General features: G+C 54.8%; 1 pseudogene; it reads right to left on the bottom strand.

Annotated features, from left to right (window-relative positions):
• Positions 1–4349: 4349 nt before the first annotated feature.
• On the bottom strand, positions 4350–5522 carry LOC146194311 (uncharacterized; annotated as a pseudogene).
• Between the last annotated feature and the right edge of the window lie 1142 nt (positions 5523–6664).

The raw sequence follows: 6664 nt of genomic DNA, 5'->3' as shown, positions 1-6664 counted from the left end.
GCTTTGGCTGTGGATTAATTAGAGCTGCGGCGAACTCTGTAAGCAGGCGGCGCCTGGCGTCATTTGGAGCACCCGGCTGCAGAGCCTGGCGCAATGTGTCGTGCAGCCGCTGCTGCTCCTGGTGTAGTGCGCTGAGGGAGAGCCTCTTGAAAGATTATGCATGTATCGCATAGTGAGCACCAGCCTACGTTGGCTTCCTCGGGGAGGGGCCGGATGGAGTCTCTACGGCGATGCTCCTCCACGGTATGCCCGGTGAATGGCGGTGGTGCCGGTAGACTGCCTCTTTCCGGCCGTACCTGCGTCTCCCAGGCGGAGGTCGATGCAAAGCACGCCACCCTGCTGTTGCCGATGTGGCACCAAGTTGCCACGTGCCGCCAGCGCCCGGGAACCTCGTCCCTTGCTTGCAGACGCCGTGGGGGAGCAAGATAGGCGGGTCAACTGTACGGAGTCTGGACCGTCCTGCGATGATTGCGGCTGCGGTAGGCCGCGGAGCTGCCATCATAGCTGGGAAGGCTCCGTTCGTTGCGGTGATCACGTGGCATCCTGTAGAGCAACGGAAAAGGATGGGGACAACAAGGATCGGTCTGCGTATGGACGTTCCAATTCGGAGTGCAGCGACAACGATGAAAGTGTTGTAAAGTCCAAGACACCGTTACTAGTGGTTTAGACGCTCGTAGTAAGGTCTTAGATCATTGATGTTAACGGGGCCAATTGTCCGACCACCATGCATGTTTCGGAGAAGGTAGGCTAGACTGCTGACGCCTTTTATTATTAAGAAAGGGCCCTCCCATCGCGGCACGAGGGAGGCTGCAAACCCCTTTGCAGCATCGCTGAGTGGTTGTGTGCGGCGGAGGACCTTGTCGCCAGCAGTGAATTCCCCGTGTCGCCTTCCCTTGTTGTACTGACTGCATTGCTCCAGGGGGGCGATGTCCAGGTTTTCTCTGGCCTCCTTCAGGGTCCCGGCAAGGCGGCTCGATAGATCCTGGGTGAACCTGGAGTAATTGGATGGTGGTAATTCAGAGCTGGAAGTAACGTCGTGCTCGATAGGAAACCGGAGTTCGCGACCAAGAAGAATAGCTGCTGGCGTAAAACCTGTGGATCGGTTCACCGTGGTTCTTGTGGCGAAGGCCATCTCCTGGATTCGAGCGTCCCAGTCCTTGTGGCGTTCTGTGAAAGCCACCAGCATTGTCTTCAGGTTTCTGTTGATCCGCTCTGTAATGTTCGCTTGAGGGTGGTAGGGTGTCGTTTTTTTGTGCTGTACTCCGAGAGCTTTACAAGAGTCAGTAAATGTCCTGCTCGTGAAATAACTTGCGTTGTCAGTTATAAGCTGCGCTGGGAAGCCAAAACGGGTGAACGTTTCTAGCAGCTTATCCCAAATTAGCTTAGAGTCGAGCTTTCGCAGTGAGTATAGTTCTACCCATTTTGAGAAGTGATCAGTGAGCACTAACCAATAGCGATTCCCTCTCACCGATCGGGGGTAGGGACCCATTACGTCACAGGCCACGATTTCCCATGGGTATCGACTCTCTACGGGTTGCATGAAGCCCGGTGGTTTCCCTTCCCTCGGCTTCGCGATCTGGCAAGTGTGACAAGCGCGAACATACTTGAGGACGTCCTTTCTCATCTGAGGCCATGTCACGATACGACACAACTTGTCATACGTTTTCCTACCATCGCTATGACCCGCGAGGCATGTGTCATGAAAGTACTCGAGGAAGGCTTTGCGAAGGCTCCTAGGGACAACGACCCGAAAGGGGGACTCACCGCCGTCCGCATCAGAAGTAGGTATATACCGCAAGAGTAGGCCGTCAGCTGCTTCCAGGTAGCTGTCGTAGTTGCCGGCTGGTACTGTGCTGGGCCTGCTCAGACACTGGCGTATCTGGATGCACTGATCATCAGTGTTCTGGGCGTTCAGGAGCTGTTGCCTAGAGACTAATGTTCCCCAGGCGTCTGCGGGCGCTGCTACAGCCAGGACTGCAGGTGTTGGCCCCCCTTCTCCGGGAAGTGGAGCTCTGGACAGGGCGTCTGCTACCTTATTGAAAGTTCCCTTGCGGTATTCCACCCTGTAATGGTAATTTTGGAGGGCGAGAGCCCAGCGGGCCAGGCGGCCAGCTGGGTTTTGCAACTTTGAGAGCCATGACAATGCCTGGTGATCTGTTGGAATGGTGAACTCGGCTCCATCCAAATACATGTCAAATTTCTTTAGTGCGAAAACTATCGCTAGACACTCCTTCTCTGTCACGCTATAGTTGCGCTCTGGCCCAGTAAGGGTATGACTCGCAAATGCCAAAGGGCAAAGCTTTCCTTGATGCTCCTGAAGCAATACCGCACCTATGCCGTACTCACGTGCGTCCGTTTGCACCGTGAATGGCAGGTTGAGGTCGGGAAGCCGTAGGCGTGCCGTATTCGCAATCGCTGCGGACAACGCTCAAAATGATCCATCCTCAGTGTCCGCCCAGGACCAACGGGCGCCTTTCCGAAGTAGCTGATGGAGGGGTCGTGCTAGGTCGGCGCAGTTCGGAATGAAGTGCCGGTAGAATCCTACCATGCCCAAATAGCGCTGGAGGCTCTTGACGTCTGTCGGCGGTGGGAACTTCAGTATGGCCTGGAGTTTTTCTTCATCTGGGCGGACTGTGCCTTGCTCCACTACGAAACCAAGGAGGTTGATTCTATTTGCCACCAACTGGACCTTGCTGGGATTAATGGTGATACCTGAATTCTGCATTCGCTGAAGAACGTTGGTTAGATGATTGAGGTGTTCTTCTAGACTCTCCGAGAACACTACTACATCATCTATGTAGGCCATAGCGTAGTTAAACTTAGCGTCTCCGAGCACAATATCCATTACTCGCTGAAAAGTGGCAGGTGAATTACACAAACCGAAGGGTAGCCGTACAAACTCGAACAGTCCTCGATGGCAAGTAAAGGCAGTTTTTTCAATGTCATTACGGTCAATCGGGATCTGCAGAAAACCTCTGCTACAGTCAAGAGTAGTAAAAAACTTTGCTGATCCAAGTGAATACATGACCGATTCGACAGATGGAAAGGGGTAGGAGTCTCGAACTGTTGCAGCGTTCAGCCGCCGATAATCGACGCACAACCGTGCTGTGCCGTCTTTCTTAGGCGCGAGAACAACAGGGAATGCCCAAGGACTTTTTGAGGGTCTCACCGCACCAGTGGCCAGCATTTCGTTGAGGGCACCATCCAACAGTGCTCGCTTGTGGACGCTCAAGGGCCTTGGGTTGAACCGGATCGGACGAGCACTGCTGGTGTCGATCCTGTGAGTCAGAACGTTGACCTTCCCAGGGTCCTCCGTGAACATTGCTGCGAAGGGCCTCAGTGTCCTCTCGATTCTGCACCTTTCGGCTGGTGATCCCCTGAAAGACTTCAAAACCGTGAGAATACCACTTCCAGTGACGGTGTCCGAATGGCTGTTTGTGGCCAGTAACTGTGAATGCAAAGCACCAGGTTGTGCTGTGAACTTAAATGCCGCAGTATTCATGCCGTACTGGTAAGTTTGGTTTCGAAGGTCTATCACGATTCCCGCCTTGGCTATGAAGTTACGGCCCAATATCACTGCACAGGAAAGGCCGGGAAGGTGTAGGAAGCGCTGTCTAATCTTTCGCCCATTGATAGTGACTGTTAAACGGGCTGCCGAGGTGGCAGATGCTACGTGAGTAGACGCCATACGCAGGTTGGTGCTTACACTCCGTAACCGGAGGTGTTTCGCATCACAGGCGTTTTTAACTCTATCGCCGAAAACTGCAACTGTAGAGCCTGTGTCTAAAAGCGCAGGCACTTCTATTCCGGCCATATTCACCGCAACCAGCGGCATATTGTCAAGGTGGGTCTCATTACAACGAGATGTTGACGGAACAGCGCTCACCGTTTGTTCCTGAAGCTTTTTGGGTAATGCCGGAGGCTCCCACGTTGATCTGGGCCGGGTGAGCGGTTCTCGTCTCTGCTTCACCGGCGGTCGTTCACAGTTGTATTTTGTGGCAGCAGGATGGTGCGACGACCAAAATATCCTGTATCGTGGTGTGGTTCTGGCCCCCCGAACTCCGTCAGCAGGAGGGGGCGAACGACGACTTGCACTCACAACTCCGTCAGCAGGAGGGGGCGAACGACGACTTGCACTCACAACTCCGTCAGCAGGAGGGGGCGAACGACGACTTGCACCCACAACTCCGTCAGCAGGAGGGGGCGAACGACGACTTGCACCCACAACTCCGTCAGCAGGAGGGGGCGAACGACGACTTGCACCCACAACTCCGTCAGCAGGAGGGGGCGAACGACGACTTGCACCCACAACTCCGTCAGCAGGAGGGGGCGAACGACGACTTGCATCTGACACCGCAGGGCAGTCGGCAGGTGCTGCAGGTTGTGTACACGGCACGCCTACCGGCACTTCATGGCAGACTGCAAGGAGGCTGGGCGGCTGCAAGGAGGCGCCCGGGACCGGTAGGTTGCGGGCCGGCAAGTGGTCATAACTGCTTACCACCGCCGGCCGTCGTCGTTTCCCTGCTTACGAGAGCCGCGGGGACTTGGGCACTGGCTTCTGTAGTGGCCTCGACCACCACACTGGAAACAGACCGGAAAGTCAGTGTTTGTGTCGTCCATACCTTGCCGCGTGCTTGGATCCGCAGACCGGCGACGGCCCTGAGTACGCCGTGGGGGTGCTCCCGGGTTCCGGCCTCGGAGTGGGAAGGGGCCCGGTGATCCAAGAGCTTGGTAGCTGAACGGGTCCACCGAGCGAGGCAGGGGCGGAGGCAAACGAGGTCCCCCATTTGCAGTGAGCGCACCAGGCCACGCGCATGAGGGCTCCAGGGCGGTTTCTGGAGGGGGCGGAGGCCGATAGGTCAATTCGGCTAACATGGCGGCCTGGGTATCAGAAGCCGCTTTTGCGAGATCGTCCAGTGACGAAAAGCTACGCCCCCGCAAATAGGCCTGAAAGCGTGGGTGGGCTTGGCGTATCGCTCGTGTGACCTTCTCTGTTTCTGGTGCAGAGGGGTCGGCACGCTCATAAAGTTCCTGAAATGAGCGTATATATTCCAAAAGGCTTTTCTCCTCTGCCTGTATGCGAGTGTACAATTCATCTTTAATGCGGACGGCATAGTCGGGGGGAAGGAACTCTGCCCTTAGCAACTGCTCGAAATGAGTCCAGTTTTGCAACGTCTGTCGACGCCGCCAGCGTGCGACGGAGCCTTTCAGGGCCACTGGCAAAACGCGTTGTAAAATAATGTCGTCTGGTAGGGCTTCCGCGTTACGGTAGACAAGCATTTCTTGTAGGAAGTCTGCTCAGATTTTTTGTCCGTGTGCCCTTCATATGTCGGCACTGCGAGCTGCAAACGGAAGGTGGGTGGTTCAGTTTGTGCCTGTCGCTCAAGCAGCGTAGTTATCCGGCTCAAAATGTCGGTCATATCTGCCGCGGCCGCCCCTTTTTCCTCGTTGTCAGACATACTGTCAGTCGTGTGGTTGGTTGGCTCGTTACGACTAGTAAGTTTACCTGAGCGTAGAAGCATTAATGGAACTGTCCGAGGAGAAATGTTTGGCCCACAGCTTACGTTCCTTGACGCAGTCGTATCCGGCAAGTTACTGGGCTGGCTCCGGACGGGGGTGGTTCTCTTGCATTGGCGGTCCTCGCGGCACGGGTGCGTGCTCAAAGTGGCGGGTAACAACTCCCTGAAAGCTCAGAAAAAATCCCATTGGGCGCCAAATGTGGGCCTCAGCCCTCACTCAGGGGGGTTCGTGAGCCGCCACCCATGCGACAAACGACCGGCAACAACGTGAACAAAAGAAACCGCTTTAATTTGAGCAGTCAAAAATAAACTCTATGATGAAAGGCATGGTGAAACGCATGGTGAAAGAAAACAATCTTGCGAGTTGCTGCACAGCACCGTACAAGGAAGCGAGCATCGACAACACGCCACACAACCAGGTGGAAACACAAGAGCCAAGCCGCATGTGGCGAGGCCGGAAAGCGCCTGCGCTGCCGGACAAAAACGCGACGCTTCGAAAACGCACACACTCACGTAGAGGTCCCGGCGAACGCCGCTGCCCGGCCCGTCCAGCGGCAAAAAAGCCCCCTGAGGCTGTTTGCTCGTCGCTTATCTAGACGCTCGGCGAGTCACGTGCAACGTTACGCGTCAGAGTCCAGGCTGCCTGACATGCGCAGTAGCGGCGGCGCCGGCCGAGTGCGGCCGGCCATAGGCCGGCTGCGTTGTTGCATTGATATGCTCCAAAACAGAGGGGCCAAGGGCCCCACAGAAGCTAGATCAGGGTGCCTTAGAACACGCAGCTACAAAAAGAAGTTTAACAATGGAGATGACGCATGTGCTGTATGTGGAAACTCCAGTGAAACAATTGACCATATTATACTCGAATGTAATGGTATCCATCCGGAAGTTGGTGCAGGCGCAATCACTGTTCCTTAAGCTCTGGGGTTTAGAGATAACAGTGGCCGGGTGAATAAACCGGCGGTGGAAACTAGCAAAAAACGACTGGAAGATTGCTGGCTTAAAAGCAGAGAAGTGACATAATGTTAGTAATGTAGGAACAAAGTTTAATAAATAGAATGATGGTTTAGTTAACCATTCTCAATCAATAATTAAGATATAGGGAGAAAAATGAGCATGATAACTACTGCTACCACCCCGTTTCAAAG

The sequence above is a fragment of the Amblyomma maculatum genome, chromosome 3, assembly GCF_055883805.1.
Source record: "Amblyomma maculatum isolate TAMU_Amacu chromosome 3, ASM5588380v1, whole genome shotgun sequence".
In the NCBI taxonomy this organism is placed as follows: domain Eukaryota; kingdom Metazoa; phylum Arthropoda; class Arachnida; order Ixodida; family Ixodidae; genus Amblyomma; species Amblyomma maculatum.
Note: the sequence above shows the minus strand (reverse complement) of the source record. Positions and strands in the feature narration are given on the sequence as shown.